Source organism: Schistocerca nitens, chromosome 12, assembly GCF_023898315.1.
Source record: "Schistocerca nitens isolate TAMUIC-IGC-003100 chromosome 12, iqSchNite1.1, whole genome shotgun sequence".
NCBI classification, from domain to species: domain Eukaryota; kingdom Metazoa; phylum Arthropoda; class Insecta; order Orthoptera; family Acrididae; genus Schistocerca; species Schistocerca nitens.
In genome coordinates, this window is record NC_064625.1 from 18,058,510 (window position 1) to 18,074,178 (window position 15,669).

Here is a 15,669-nt window from a genome sequence, read left to right on the forward strand (position 1 = left end):
CTCCTTGCACCACCTGCTTCTTCTTCTTTTTTTTAAAAAAAATGTTAGTCATGTAATCACTCTTCTTCAGTTTTTGATAAATTGTGTTATCTGCCATTGTACACTGCTGGCCACCGTAAATGCAACACCCTGATGGAAGCATCCGAATCAAGTGAAATTTACACCATGGGTTTGCAGCGATGAGATATGCAACTGATTAGAAATTCAGCGCAGACGCACATCACGCGCGCCTGTGGCGCCACCTCATAGCGCCATTTAAGGCTTGGCGATTTCGACGAGTGTACGTTCGGCACGTGTGTTTACCTTGTGGTTGTTTCACAAGACGATCAGTTATGCCTCGTAGACCACAGCGAACATCGTTTGATCAAGTATCCGAGTTCGACAGAGGAAGGATAGTGGCTTACCGAGATTGTGGATTATCATACAGAGAAATCGCTAATCGTGTTGTACGAAACGAAACAACTGTAGTGCGGATATGTGACCGTTGGATGCAGGAGGGTATGACGGACCGACGTGGTCGATCGCATTCACCTCGGTGCACCACTGCACGTGCTGATAGGCAAATTGTGCGCATGGCAGTGACGGATCGCTCAGTGACATCCCGAACCATAGCGCAGCACATTTCGTCTGTAACGCATCATCCAGTGTCTGCGCGTACCATTCGACGCCGTTTACAGCAGAGTGGTCTGTCCGCAAGACGTCCATTGCTTCGTCTACAATTGACGCAGAACCACAGACGTCTCCGTCGCCAATGGTGTGATGACAGACGGATGTGGACGGCAGAATGGAATGACGTTGTCTTTACTGACGAGGCACGCTTCTGTCTGCAGCACCACGATGGTCGGATTCGAGTGTGGAGACACTGTGGAGAGAGGATGCTGGACAGCTGCATTATGCACCGCCACACTGGTCTTGCACTGGGTATTATGGTATGGGGCGGTATTGGATATTACTCTCGCACGCCTCTAGTACGCATTGCCGGTACTTTAAATAGCCGGCGCTACATATCCGAGGTGCTGGAGCCAGTTGTCCTTCCTTACCTTCAGGGCTCGGCCACAGCCATATTTCAACAGGATAATGCGCGACCACACGAGGCACGCATTGTCCAAAGGTTCTTCGTCAATAACCAGATTGAAGTGCTTGCCTGGCCGGCTCGCTCTCCGGATCTTTCGCCGATAGAAAACATGTGGTCCATGGTTGCTCAACGAGTGACCCAGATTACATCCCCAGCTGCCACACCAGATGATCTTTGGCAACGCGTGGAAGCTGCTTGGGCTGCTGTACCCCAGGAACACATCCAACGTCTCTTTAACTCAATTCCGAGACATGTGGCAGCGGTGATCTCCAACAATGGCGGCTACTCTGGCTACTGATTCTGGCAGGAACCACATGTCACAGACGTCTGTAAACGTAATCATTTGATACTTGGTCAACATGTTATCTACAAAATAAATTTTGTTGTGCTACCTCTTGTCTTTCTTGGTGTTGCATTTACGGTGGCCAGCAGTGTATTTTATTTGAATGACTAGATTACAGGACCTGCACCCCGTCCCCACCCCATCGCCTCCTCCCTCCCTCCACCCCCATATCTCTCTGTCTCTGTCTGTCCCTCTCTCTCTCTCTCTCTCTCTCTCTCTCTCTCTCCCTCTCCCTCCCCCCTCTGCCCCCCTCTCGCCCTCCCCTCCCTCCCACCCACTCTCCCCTCCCCCTCTCCTCTTCCCCTCTCCTCTTCCTCTCTCCTCTTCCCCTCTCCTCCCCTCTGCCACCCTCTCCTTCTCCTCTCCTCTCCCCTCACTCCGCTCCTCCCCTCCGTGTCCCCCCTCCTTCCCCTCCGCTCCACTCCCCCCTCTCTGCTCTATGCTCTCCTCTCTCCCCTCTCTACCCTCACTCCTCTCCTCTCCCCCGTCACCCCCCTCCCCTCCCCATCTTCCCTCACACCTCACCTTCGCGAATCCCTGTCTCCCAATACACACACACACACACACACACACACACACACACACACACACACAAAATCAACTTATTTAACTACAGATCGTACAAAATTAAATGTCATGCACTCACATTGCCATTTCTATGATATATAGTCAATGTTTTGCCTAGAATGTTTTGACAGATGTAGACTGTATACTTGTATACAGATATTTTTAGGTTTTGAGTCCTCAGTCTTCTAACTGGTTTGATGTGGCCCATTCCAAACCCCTCTTTTTATCTCGGAGTAGCACTAGCAACCTGTATCCTCAATTATGTGCTGTTGGGTCTCCAAAGGCTAAGGGAAGAAAACCCTGATTAAAAATCACCCGTCCACCAGTAGGGGTTGGACGCAGGGTTGACAGCCCGCTCTGTAAAAAACAGTTGTTGCGGAACTTCTACAAAGTAAAGTCGGACGGATGAAGGAAGATGGATCTGGCATGGAAAAGGACAAAGAGGATGGAATACAAGTAAATGAAGGAGGGAAAATAAGGAAGAAGAGAAATATAAGGGTAGATCAGATCTATATATTGGTACTTGGAATGTGACATCCCTATATCAACCAGGAACATTGAAAGTAATGCTGAATCAAATAATGAATCTGAAGCAAAGTATAATAGCACTACAAGAAATTAGATGGACAAGTAGTGGAGTTTTAGAAAAGAAAGAGGCGAATATATTCTATAGCTGCAGCGAAAGAAATCATGAGCTGGGGACAGGATTTGTTGTACACCATCAATTACAGCATTTGGTAATAGGGTTTACAGCCATTAGTCCAAGATTATCAACATTCAGGGTAAAGGGAAATTCTTTAACTACTCCATAATTAATGCCCATGCACCAGCAGAACAATCCGAAGAAGAAGAGAGAGAAATATTCTATGAATCTTTGGAAAGGGCATGTTATGAACACCCAGGGCATGATATTAAAATAATAGCCGGAGACTTGAACGCTCAGGTGGGGAAAGAACAGATTTATGGACCGATAATTGGCCCCCACAGCAAACACGCAACGAGTAATGAGAACGGAACAAGGCTTATACTGCTTGCAGAATCAAGAAATATGGTAATAGGATCAACACTGTTCCCACATAGAGAAATACATAAGGGAACATGGAACTCACCAAATGGAAACACAGTAAACCATATCGACCATGTGTTGATAGATTTGAGACACAAATTGGACCTGTTGGACGTAAGAAGTCTGAGAGGGCCAAACATAGATACAGATCATTTCCTGGTATGGGCGCAGGTGAGGGCAAGGATATCTAATGCAGCTCAAGGAGACCGACCCAGGGCACAGAAATATAAAAACTTTAGAATCGGTGGAAGTTAGAGAACAGTGTCAGGAGAAGGTAACTCGGATTCTGGAAAACACTGGAGAATATAACAATATCAAAGATCAGTGGGAAGCGATAAAAAAGATGGTGGAGACATCGGCAAGAGAGATACTTGGAATTGGGACAAGACAAGTAAGACCATCATGATTTGATACTGAACGTGAAATAGTAACTGAAGAAAAGAACAAAGCATATAGAAGGACACTGTGATCACACTGTACAAGGAGGATGGTAGAAGAATACAAAGAAAAATGGAGGATTGAAAAGAGGACTCACCAAAGAAAAAAAGAGAAATGGATGAAAGCAAGTGTCAAAGAAATGGAGCTAATGAGAAGCAAAAATGAAATACGAAAGTTCTATAGACAGGTGAATGCGGCACGGAAGCCTTTTGGTAGTAAACTAGGTTAATAAAAGATGAGACAAGGAATATAATAAGTGAAGAGAAGGGAATATGCGAAAGATGGCGCAAGTCACGAATGGGGAAGTGGACCCAGACAACAACACTACTACACCAAATATAGAAGAAGTGAAAACCGCCATGAAAAAATTGAAAAACAACAAGACGGCAGGGACAGATGGTATTTTCTGAAAATGGTCACCAGAATATGGGAGAGGAGAAAATGCCCCGACAATGGAAACAGCGAATTATATGTCCCATATATAAGAAAGGACACAAAATGGAGTGCAGCAATTACAGAGGGATCACACTGCTTAATTTGGGATATAAAATATTCTCTAATATGCTATTCGACAGAGTACTCCTGATCATACAGAGGGAGATGGGGCCGTACCAATGCGGATTCCTTCTCGGGAAGTCAACTATAGATCAAATATTCATCTTAAGACAAATCTGGGAAAAAACAAATGAATACGTGGTTGGCACGCATCACCTCTTTATAGATTTCAAAGCAGCTTATGATAGTGTAAATAGAGAGCAGTTATATCAAGCTCTAGATGAACTGGGAATCTCGAGAAAGTTGGTAAGGCTAGTGAGAATGACAATGAGCGAAACATGAGGTAGTGTAAGAATAAGGGGAATGATGTCCAATACATTGAGTATTAAAAACAGAATGCAAAAAAAGGGATGCATTGGCAGGTCTTCTGTTTAATGCCCCCCTGGAGAAAGTGATGAGAAACACAAACCTTCTGAATAGGGAACGATCTTCTATAAATCAGTGCAGATACTGGCCTACGCAGATGGCACAGATATAATAGCAAGAACCCAAAAAGCAGTGGAAGAGACATTTACAGCTTTTGAACAGGCTAGTAGGAATATAGGGTTAATTATTAATGAACAAAAAGCAAAATATATGGCAGCTGGAAAAGCACACAGAGAAAATACGCCAAATGCAATAACAATGGGCAATTATACGTTTGCGAGAGTTGAACATTTCAAGTTCCATGGGCTCAACAGTTACGCATCTAAATGATACTTACTATGAAATTAAGCAGAGATTAATACTAGCCATTAGAGCTTATTTTGCCCTAACAAGAATTCTATCCTCAAGGCTCCTGACTCGTACCACGAAATTAACTATGTATAAATCACTTATACGACCAGTGCTTACATATTCCTCTGAAGCCTGGACATTAACAACTAAAGATATTGAAACACTGGATGCATTTGAAAGAAAGGTACTTAGACGAATTATCGGCCCAATCTGTGAAAGAGGAAGATGGAGGATGAGATACAACCATGAGTTGTTATATATCATATACAAAGACCAACCCATCAGAAGGATAGTGAAGTTATCCAGACTGAGGTGGGCGGGACATGTGGCTCTTACAAGGAAAGCCAGGAGGGCAGAGAGGACATGGTCGACCAAGAGCTAGGTGGGAAGATGGAGTAATTGAAGATCTTAGGAAGATGGGCTATAGAGAGTATTGGCAAAGGACCAAGAGAAATGGAAGGATATTGTAGAAGAGGCCAAGGCTCATCATGAGCTGTAGAGCCGAGAAAGAAGAAGAAGTTGTATTCCAATCTGTGTCTCCTCCCACAGCTCCCTCTAGTACCGTAGCAGTTATTCCAGGATGTCTTAACAGATGTCCTACAATCCTGTCCCTTCTTCTTGTCAGTGTTTTCCATAAATTCCTTTCTTCACTGGTTCTCTAGAGAACCACCTCATTCCTTACCTTATCAGTCAACCTAATTTTCAGCATTCCTGTAGGACCACATGCTGTGATTTTCTTCTTTTCCAATATTCCTACAGTCCATGTTTCACTACCACACAATGCTGTACTCCAAATGTACATTCTCAGAAATTTCTTCGTCAAATTAGGGTCTATGTTTGATACTAGTAGAATTCTCTTAGCCAGGAATGCCGTCTGCTTTTTATGTACTCCTTGCTCCATCTGTCATGGATTATTTTGCTGCCCAGGTAGCAGAATTCCTCAGCTTTATCTACTTTGTGATCACCAGTCCTAATGTTCAGTTTCTCAGCATTCTCATTTCTGCTATTTCTCATTACTTTCGTGTTTCTTCGATTTACTCTCAATCCACATTCTGTACTCATTAGACTGTTCATTCCATTCACGGAGTATACACCCTAGGAAACCGGGAAATCTGAGAAAAACCTGGGAATTTTTTCATCTGGAAGAAAAATTTTTCATTGTTTTAACTTTCAGCTAAATTTTTGTGATTTTTGACTGGTAATAACTGATACTCTAACTAAGAATATTTCTGTATCCCGCCACTACAGAATAATACTGCAGCAATAAAACATAACAAGAAAAAATAGTTAGTTGCATAGGAAATGTGCCTTTTACAGCAACAAAACACTGCACACACACAAGTGTCTGCCAACAGCAAAATGTGTAACAACAAACTGCTTCCAATGAGCGCGACGTCACAACTTGTTTGCATTAGATTAGTTTGAGCAGTTGCCAGAGGCCTCAGGCGCATGCGCAGTGTGTTGCAAACGAGCAGTACCTTCACTTGCTTCTGGCTACTGGATGCCAGATGCTAAACAGAAAAATTTTTCTGGTGCACCCAGGCAGCCAGATTTGCACACGCACAGAGCAGTATGATTATTAGTGGGGGGGGGGGGGGGGGAGGAGGTTAGTCTTCATGTGAAATGTGTTTATGTTTAATGATTTTGCTGTTTCTTCTCCATTTACAGCCCCCACTTCAGATAAAAACAAAATGGATTTCTGTGGCCAGAAACTATCAAGTAAATTAAAGTATATTCACATAATTATGGAATGCTGAAATATGTAATTAGTTTCATTTTTCTGATTTTATTTTATTTCCACATTTTCGGTAGTCAAGCATTCATCGTCTTACAGAACAATGAAGTTATTTTTGTAAGTTTGCTAAAGAAATTTGGCTTCTGTTAATCTTTTCCGCTGAGGCAGTCAATTTATTTGAAACAAAGTGTTTCATTCCTCAGTATAGGCTAGTTCCAACTGTTTGCTGGATTTCAAGTGCACATTTTCATCTTCTGGCTCATGTGGCATTGTGCCATAACAAAGAACCAAACATGATCTAGTACTGTAGTGGTACTCCAAGAAAATTTACATCCCGAAAACCACAGTGAAAAGCTTAATATCAGGTTGGGGCTACTATATTGTGAAACTGGACATACGAATGTGCACTTCAAGCCTAATTATGCGTTTGAGTGTGGTTTATGAAAGTCCAATACTCTTGAGGGTATCCTCTGATATCCTGTTTCTTTTATGGCATAACGTAAGATCTTTTAATTAAATCACAGAGCGTTTGACTCTCATTTAAAACTTAACACTTTAAGGACCAGTCACTTAGAAGAATTTCGAGCCCAGAAGACCAGATGTTTATGTCATTATTTTAAGTTTTACTGGCACATTTGTGTAAGGTATCTTAAAGTGTAACACACGCAAAAAAGATCAATATTACATGTGAAAGCTTCGCTTCCCTTGTAGCTTATTAATCTTGGAGGTTAATATTATACATGAAAGCTTAGCTTTTCTTGTAACTACAGTATCTACATTAATTTAAATCTGTCACTTTTCCTATTTGTGTGTTTGCACTCCTTAACAGTTGCTATTGGCTGACTACAGCACGTGTCCTATGCTCTGAACATTTGCCGTCATCAACTGGCGAGATCACGCGAAATGAGATATCACTGGCTTACAAAAGGACATCGCGATCTCGATTTCATTTCTTCAGAAACTAATGTGCAGTGTTTTGGTGGAATTCGAATTTATACTTTCGTAATACGAAAGTATGCATCGTACATGTTGGTACATAACAGAAACCTTTCCAATTTTTTTGCTAGGTTTCATATTCTATTCTAAAGTGCTGGGAAGGTTTACACCTACCTGTGTATAAAACGTTAACCATTCAAAGGAACGATAAGTTTTAGAGTTCTGTGGGAAAGTATACTGTCACTTTAACAGAAAAAGTGTATTTTTTAACTGGGAAATCCGGAATTCTTTTTCTTGTCCACGTATACACCCTGATTCAGAAGATTCTGTAATTCTTCTTCACTTTCACTGGGGATAACAGTATCATCAGAGAATCTTGTCATTGATATCCTGTCACCTTGAATTTTAATTCCACTCTTGAACCTTTTGTTTATTTCCGTCATTGCTTCTTCAACATATAGATTGAACAGTCAGGACAAAAGACTACATCCCTGTCTCACACCCTTTTTAATCTGGGCATTTTGTTCTTGGCCTTGAACTCTTATTGTTCCCTCTTGAATCTTGTACATATTGCATATTACCCATCTTTCTCTGTAGCTTACCCCTACTGATCTCAAAATTTTGAACATCTTGCACCATTTGACATTGCCAAATGCTTCTTCCAGGTTGCTTCCATTATCAACCTTAACATCAGAATTGCCTCTCTGGTGCCTTTACCTTTCGTAAAGCAAAACTGTTCTTTAACTATCACGTCCTCAGTTTTCTTTTCCATTCTTCTACATATTATTCTCGTCGGCAACTTGGACGCGTGAGCTGTTAAGCTGATTGTGCGATAATTCTTGTACTTGTCGGGTCTTGCAGTCTTTAGATTTATGTGGAAGATGTTTTTCTGAAATTCAGATGGTATATCACAGGGGCGGGCAAACGTTGCACGCGGCTCATGAGCGCACAGCGCTGCACGTGTGCTGCTTGCTGAAATTGGGGAAGAGTACAGTGACATACCATACCACAGTGAAGTCCGCTGGCTTAGCCGTGGTAACGTACTCAAAAGATTTTTTGAGCTGAGCCAATAAATCAGTTTTTAAAGGACAAAGTAAGGTATGGCACCAAGTTAGAAGATCCAGAGTGAGTTGCCGACCTTGCACTTTTAGTTGACATTACTGGACACATGAATGCATTGAACACAAGTTTGCAAGGAGAAAATCAGCTAATTTGTGAAATGGCTGATAAGCTGCAAGCTTTCACTAGCAAGCTTGAGCTGTGGGAACGACAGCTTTCGTCAGGGAACGCAGTGCATTTCCCTACTCTGTCTACTGTGTGAGAACAGAATTGCAAAGAATATGTTTCTGTACTTAGTGCAATAAAAGAGGAATTTCTCAAACGATTTGGGGATATGTCATATTTACCCCAAGTTTTTGAATGGTTCTCGAGAGCATTTGCTGTTTCTGTAGATGATATTCATTCCAATTTGCAAATGAATTAGTAGATCTACAGTGTAATTCTCATCTGAGAGACAAATTCCTTTTGGCAAGACGTGTAATAGACTTTTATCACGACTTCCCACAGCAAGAGTTTCCTCGTCTCCATCGTGAAGCCGCGAAGAGAATGTCAATGTTTGGCTTGACATATGTTTGTGAGAGATTTTTTTCTGTTATGAAAATTAATAAGTCTCGGTTAAGAGCAAACATCAGTGATGAAAATTTACGTAACTGTTTGCATTTGTCTGTATGCAGAAATTTTGTTCCAGACATTAAACGTATTGTAAACTCTACCTGTCATAATTAAATAAAATGTGTCGTGGGTAATAGGTACTCTTTCAAACCACGATTTCTTTCAAGCACTCCTTTTAACCTTATTCCTTCATTCAATAAAGCAAGCTAGGAAACAAAACGCATTAAAGAGGAAGGAGCGGAGAGAAGGTATGGTGGGTAAGGGAGAGAAGCGGGTGGCCAGCTTGCCCCTGTATGCACGCAGAACACCTGTTAACTGCACGCGTGCAAGTGCACCGCACACATGCTGGATTCCTGCCCTCCCCTGGTATATCACCATACTCGTACATCCTTCACACCAATGTGAATAGTCTTCTTTGTTGCCACTCTCTTCTATATCGACTCCTGTTTTTCTGGTATCACGTCGTCAGACATGTCTTCCCCCTCACAGAGGCCTTTAGTGTACTTTTTCCACATATCTGCTCTCTTCTTCACATTCAACAATGAGATTACTATTGCACTCTTAATGTCTACATCTACATCTACATGGATACTCTGCAAATCACATTTAAGTGCCTGGCAGAGGGTTCATTGAACCACCTTCCTAATTCTCTATTATTCCAATCTCGTATAGCTCATGGAAAGAATGAACACCTATATCTTTCTGTATGAGCTCTGATTTCCCTTATTTTATCGTGGTGAACATTTCTCCCTATGTAGGTCAGTGTCAACAAAATATTTTCGCACTCAGATGAGAAAGTTGGTGAGTGGAATTTCGTGAGAAAACACCTTTGTTTTTAATTATGTCGACCCTAAAACCTGTATAATTTCAGTGACATTCTGTTATATCCTAGCCAGTAATGCCACCCGAGCCCGCTGCCAAAAGGTTGGCAGCATCAAAGTCCAGACGCCGTCCGCATAAGCAACGCCAGCGAGACAGGAAATCGCCGCAAGTCTGCGCGCGCCACCGCTGGCTTCTGGCTTCTTAAGCGCTGGAGTCGCGAGCGCTAGGACAGTTCTGTACTCGCCGCTCAGTTGTATACTCGCCACCGAATTGTGTACTTGCTAGTCAGTTGTGTGTTCATCGCAGCAGAGTTGTTGTTTGTCGTCAGCCGACGCTGACCTAGCCGCTCCGACTCGAACTAGACAGATCTCTGCAGACACGGAGTTCACTACTGTGTTTCTGTATCTTCGTTAATAAAGATAAGTACCGACTTTTATTTAATCAGAGTGTTTGGGTTTTCATCCTTCTGTTCACTGTTCCAGCGGACCGGTCGGCCCGCTATTAAAAGTGTGGCGGTGACTTCGTAAGCCGTTTCTACAGCGAATTGTTTGTCGCTACGAACGCCGCCACAAAACTGGCGACGAGGGCTTCCGAACTCGTGTGCAGGGCTGATTCAACTTATTTCTGGTTATACTAATTATAGCGATAAAATTTTGGGGGCTGGTTTAATTTGTGTTCACTATGTCTGCCGAATTACAACAGTTGATCTTGTTACAGAGTCAGCAAATACAAAGTCTGGTGGAAGCAATCGCCAAACAAGCGGCTAATCCTCCAACACAAAAGGAACAAGCACAGGCAGCACCGCCTTTCCGTGCTTTTGATGCATCAAGAGAAGAATGGCGAGAATATTTCGCGCAGTTGCAGGCGCACATGACAGTCTACAAAATCACGGGTACTGAGCGGCAGCTTTATTTAATTTCCACTGCAGGCATGGAAGTCTATCGACTACTTTGTAAGTTGTTCCCGGAATCCAAGCCAGAAGCTTTAGACTATGACGTTGTTGTTAACAAGCTTGCTGAGTATTTCGAGTCGCGAGTTCATGTGGCAGCAGCCAGATTCAAGTTCTTCAGATTAAAGAAACTGCCACATCAATCTAATAAACAGTGGTTAACAGATTTACGGGGCCTCACCCGTCATTGCCGATTTAATTGTGTGTGTGGAGCTTCCTACAGTGATGTCATGTTACGAGACGCTATTACTCAAAACATTGCAGATTCTCGTATTCGTGCTGCTATCTTAAAGTTGCCTGACCCGTCATTAGAGACTGTGATGAACATTATTGAAGCCCAAGATACTTTTGACTATGCTGAGTGTGAGTTAGATCAGCCATGTATTTCTCAAATTGCCTGTGCTAAGCAAGTTATGTCACGCCCGCGGCCCCACCGGCAGAGTCAGACTGTAAACACTAGCCGGCCGCGTCATGTTAAACACATTCGTCAGCCGCGTGTGCAAAATGATAGAGTTAAGTCTTGCCCTGAGTGTGTTCTTGCTCATCCTCGTGAACGTTGCCCGTTAAGAAACGCGGTTTGTCACTTTTGTCAAAGGAAAGGACACATCCGGACTGTTTGTTTGCGTAAACGCAAGAACAATTCTAGTGCTGCCCAGCCCATGGATATTCATGTTCTTCAAAGCCAGCCCGCCCAGAAGGTCGCTGTTAAAGACTCTTCCACGGTTCGTGTGGGTAATAAACTTGTTCGCAATAAGCCACCCACCCAGCCCTCTGCTATGCGACCCAAGCGTAATTCAAACGCTGTAACAAGTAATGTACAGACTGCAAGTGAAGCGGGAGTTGTTCCACCCGCCCAACCCACGAGTTGTCGTTAAGCAGCGAACACGCGCTAAACGCGCTGATTTTGTGTCTTCCGCCTCCGCTGCACCGATCCAGAGACAGTGTAATAAACTATTTGTGAAGCTACGCATCCAGGATAAGACCTTCAATTTTCAATTAGACACTGGTGCGTCTGTGACTCTCATAAATAGTGCTACGTATGCGGCTATCGGCCGCCCTAAACTTTCAGCGGCAAAACATTCTTTGGCTACTTATAGTGGAGAACAAATTCCTGTGTTAGGTGTATGTAGCGTGCCGGCCACATTCCGTGGCAATACAAAAACAGTTTCACTCACAGTGCTCCGCGCTACAGACAGTGTAAACATTTTCGGATTAGACTGTTTTGACTTGTTTGGCCTGTCTATCCAAGACAATGTGTTGCAAATTAATTCTGTTGTTGTTCCTCAAGACAGCATAACCGATTTGTGTAAACAATACAGTGACATATTTAAAGACGAACTAGGTTGTGCTGCGAACTTTGCCGCTCATATTACGTTAAAAGATAATGCTCAGCCTCGATTTTTTCGAGCTCGTCCAGTGCCTCACGCCCTCCGGGCACCTGTAGCAGATGAACTTCGTCGTTGGCAAAACAACGGTGTTATTCAACCCGTTTCAGCGAGCCAGTGGGCTTCTCCCTTAGTTATTATAAAGAAACCGTCTGGCAAGTTACGTTTGTGTGCTGATTTTAAGTCGACAGTTAATCCTCAGACTGTCATTGATTCTTTTCCTTTGCCTAGACCGGACGAGCTGATGGATAAGTTAGGGGAAGCTCGTTTCTTTTCCAAAATTGATCTCCGTGAAGCATATTTGCAATTGCCCCTCGACGAGCAATCACAACAGTATTTTGTCATAAACACGTCGTTGGGGTTGTTCCGTTTTCTGCGTTTGCCTTTTGGTTGTGCGTCAGCTCCAGCTGTTTTTCAGCGTTTTTTGTCCCAACTTTTGGCTAATGTGCCATCGTGTTGCAACTATTTAGACGATATTGTTGTGTCCAGTCGGACGCCTGCTGAACATTTCCGTAATTTGGAGTGTTTGTTTACAATGTTGTCTCAGGCAGGCCTACGTTGCAACATCGATAAATGTTCATTTTTCCTTACGGAGATGGAGTATCTGGGACATGTTATTAATGCTCAAGGCATTCATCCCTCCCAGTCACATTTAGCAGCTATTCGTGATATGCCCGCCCCTCGCAATCTGCATGAATTGCAAGCAGTTCTTGGCAAATTGACATATTATATTAGGTTTATACCTAATGCATCACAGATTACTGCACCGTTGCATCGTCTCCGCCGTAAGAATGTTCCGTTTGTGTGGTCAGCTGATTGCCAATCAGCCTTTCGGCAGCTTAAAGAGGCTTTATTGAATGATCGTTGTCTGGTCCATTACGACCCTAACAAGCCTCTGGTGTTAGCTTGTGATGCCTCTTCTTTCGGCCTCGGTGCTGTGTTGTCTCACTGAGTCGGTACCACCGAACGTCCTATTGCGTTCGCATCTAAATTGCTAAACAAAGCTCAGTGTAATTATAGCCAATTGGACAAGGAAGCGTTGGCTATTGTGTTCGGTGTCACAAAATTCCATCACTACCTCTATGGTAGACCATTCTATTGAGTAACAGATCACAAGCCCCTGACGTCACTGTTTCATCCATCTAAACCAGTTCCTCAGCGGACAGCTCAGAGACTACAACGTTGGGCTCTTTTGTTATCACAATACCAGTATGAGATACTGTATCGCCCTACAGCTCAGCATGCAAATGCTGATGCGCTTTCTAGATTGCCGATTGCTGCGGATGATGTCTTCGATTCCTCTGACGACTCTTGCCATCAGATTGACGCCGATGAGCATCAATCCCTCCGGGATTTTCCGATTGATTATCGTCAGGTGGCACGTGAGACAGCTACGGATCCTCATCTGAGTTTACTGTTACGTTTTGTTCAACGTGGTTGGCCGTCCAAGGCAAAGGACATATCGGATCCTGTGGTTCGTCGCTATTATCCGCAACGTCATCTGTTGTCTGTTTCGCACGGAGTTTTGCTGTTACGCACCGAGAATGACCAGCTTCGTGTAGTGGTTCCCCAAGTGCTCCAATCCAAGGTCCTCGACTTGTTGCATCAAGGTCATTGGGGAGTGGTCCGCACCAAGCAACTTGCCCGCCGTCATTGTACATGGATCGGCATTGATAAGCAGATTACGCAGATGTCTACAGATTGTTCGACGTGTGCCGAACACCAAGCTGCTCCGCCTCAACGCTATTTTGAGTGGGCACGCCCTGCCGGTCCCTGGCAGCGAGTACATATTGATTTCGCTGGTCCATATTGGAATTCTCGTTGGCTCATCGTGATAGATGCATTTAGTAATTTTCCGTTTGTTGTGCCCATGCAGTCTACAACGTCAGCACAAACTATACAGGCGCTGACTTCAATTTTTTGTATTGAGGGTCTTCCAGAAGTTTTAGTGTCTGACAATGGTCCACAATTTACCTCTGCTGAATTTGAAAGTTTTTGTTCTGCCAATGGCATTCGCCATGTTCTTACTCCGCCGTTCCACCCTCAATCGAATGGTGCAGCGGAACGTTTTGTATGCACATTCAAGGATCATATGGACCGCCTTCGTGCTACGCACTCTCGTCAGCAGGCCCTCATCACGTTCCTGTCGTCGTACCGGACCACGCCACGCGACGGCCCTTCGCCTGCGGAGCTTCTCCACGGCCGTCGTCATCGCACCCTACTACAGTTGTTGCACCCCCCGGATCGACCCGCCGCTTCTGAGCATCGCACGCATTTTCAGCGCAACGACGCCGTTTTTTTCAGAGTTTATCACGGTCGCCGTCGTTGGGAACGTGGTACCGTGATAAGTGTCCAGGGTCGCGGTTTTTATACTGTTCAAGGTGCTACTGGGGTGCACAGGAGGCATCAGAACCAGTTGCGCCGCGCTGGCCGCCCGGATTCTGCCGCTCGTTCTTTATCCACAGATTTGGTCCGCGGCGGGTTCCAGCCGCGCCTTCCGACTTTGCTGCCGCCCCCAGGGCAGCAGCAGAAGCCGTCGCCGCTACCACGCCGACAGCCCGTCCCGTTGATGCCTCCCGCGCAGCTTCATCCGGGAGCGCCCCAGGTGGTCGCTCCGGCGCCTGCGGTCCCTCTTCAGTCGCCACTGCCTTCGGAGCTGATGGACGTCGACCCCTCAGCCGGGCCGCCTTCCCAAGCGGTGGCTGTGCAGCCTGTACTGCAGCCGCTTTCCTTGGGCACCACCAAGGAGTCTGACACCGCATCGCCTTGTCCGGCGCCCACTCAGCAGCCGTCGACGCAGCGTCAGGAGACGGTGCCTCTCTTTGTGGGTCCCGACGCCCCATCGCGTTCAGTACCGGAAGCTGCGCCCGTGGTCACAGGCGTGCACCCTGACCTCGGTTTTCAGTCGGTGTTTCCCGAGGCCCCGCGCAGCCAATGCTGGGGTGCGGACCGGGGACTGCCACCGACAACAGTCTCCGCCCCGGTCTCTTCTGCTACGCCTGCGGCCAGACCCCTCCCCCGCCGTCGACGCTCGCCACGTCATTATTCAACGACGGTGCGGCGATTTGGGGGGAGAGGAGTGTTATATCCTAGCCAGTAATGCCACCCGAGCCTGCTGCCAAAAGGTTGGCAGCATCAAAGTCCAGACGCCGTCCGCATAAGCAGCGCCAGCGAGACAGGAAATCGCCGCAAGTCTGCGCGCGCCACCGCTGGCTTCTGGCTTCTTAACCACTGGAGTCGCGAGCGCTAGGACAGTTCTGTACTCGCCGCTCAGTTGTATACTCGCCACCGAATTGTGTACTTGCTAGTCAGTTGTGTGTTCATCGCAGCAGAGTTGTTGTTTGTCATCAGCCGACGCTGACCTAGCCGCTCCGACTCGAACTAGACAGATCTCTGCAGACACGGAGTTC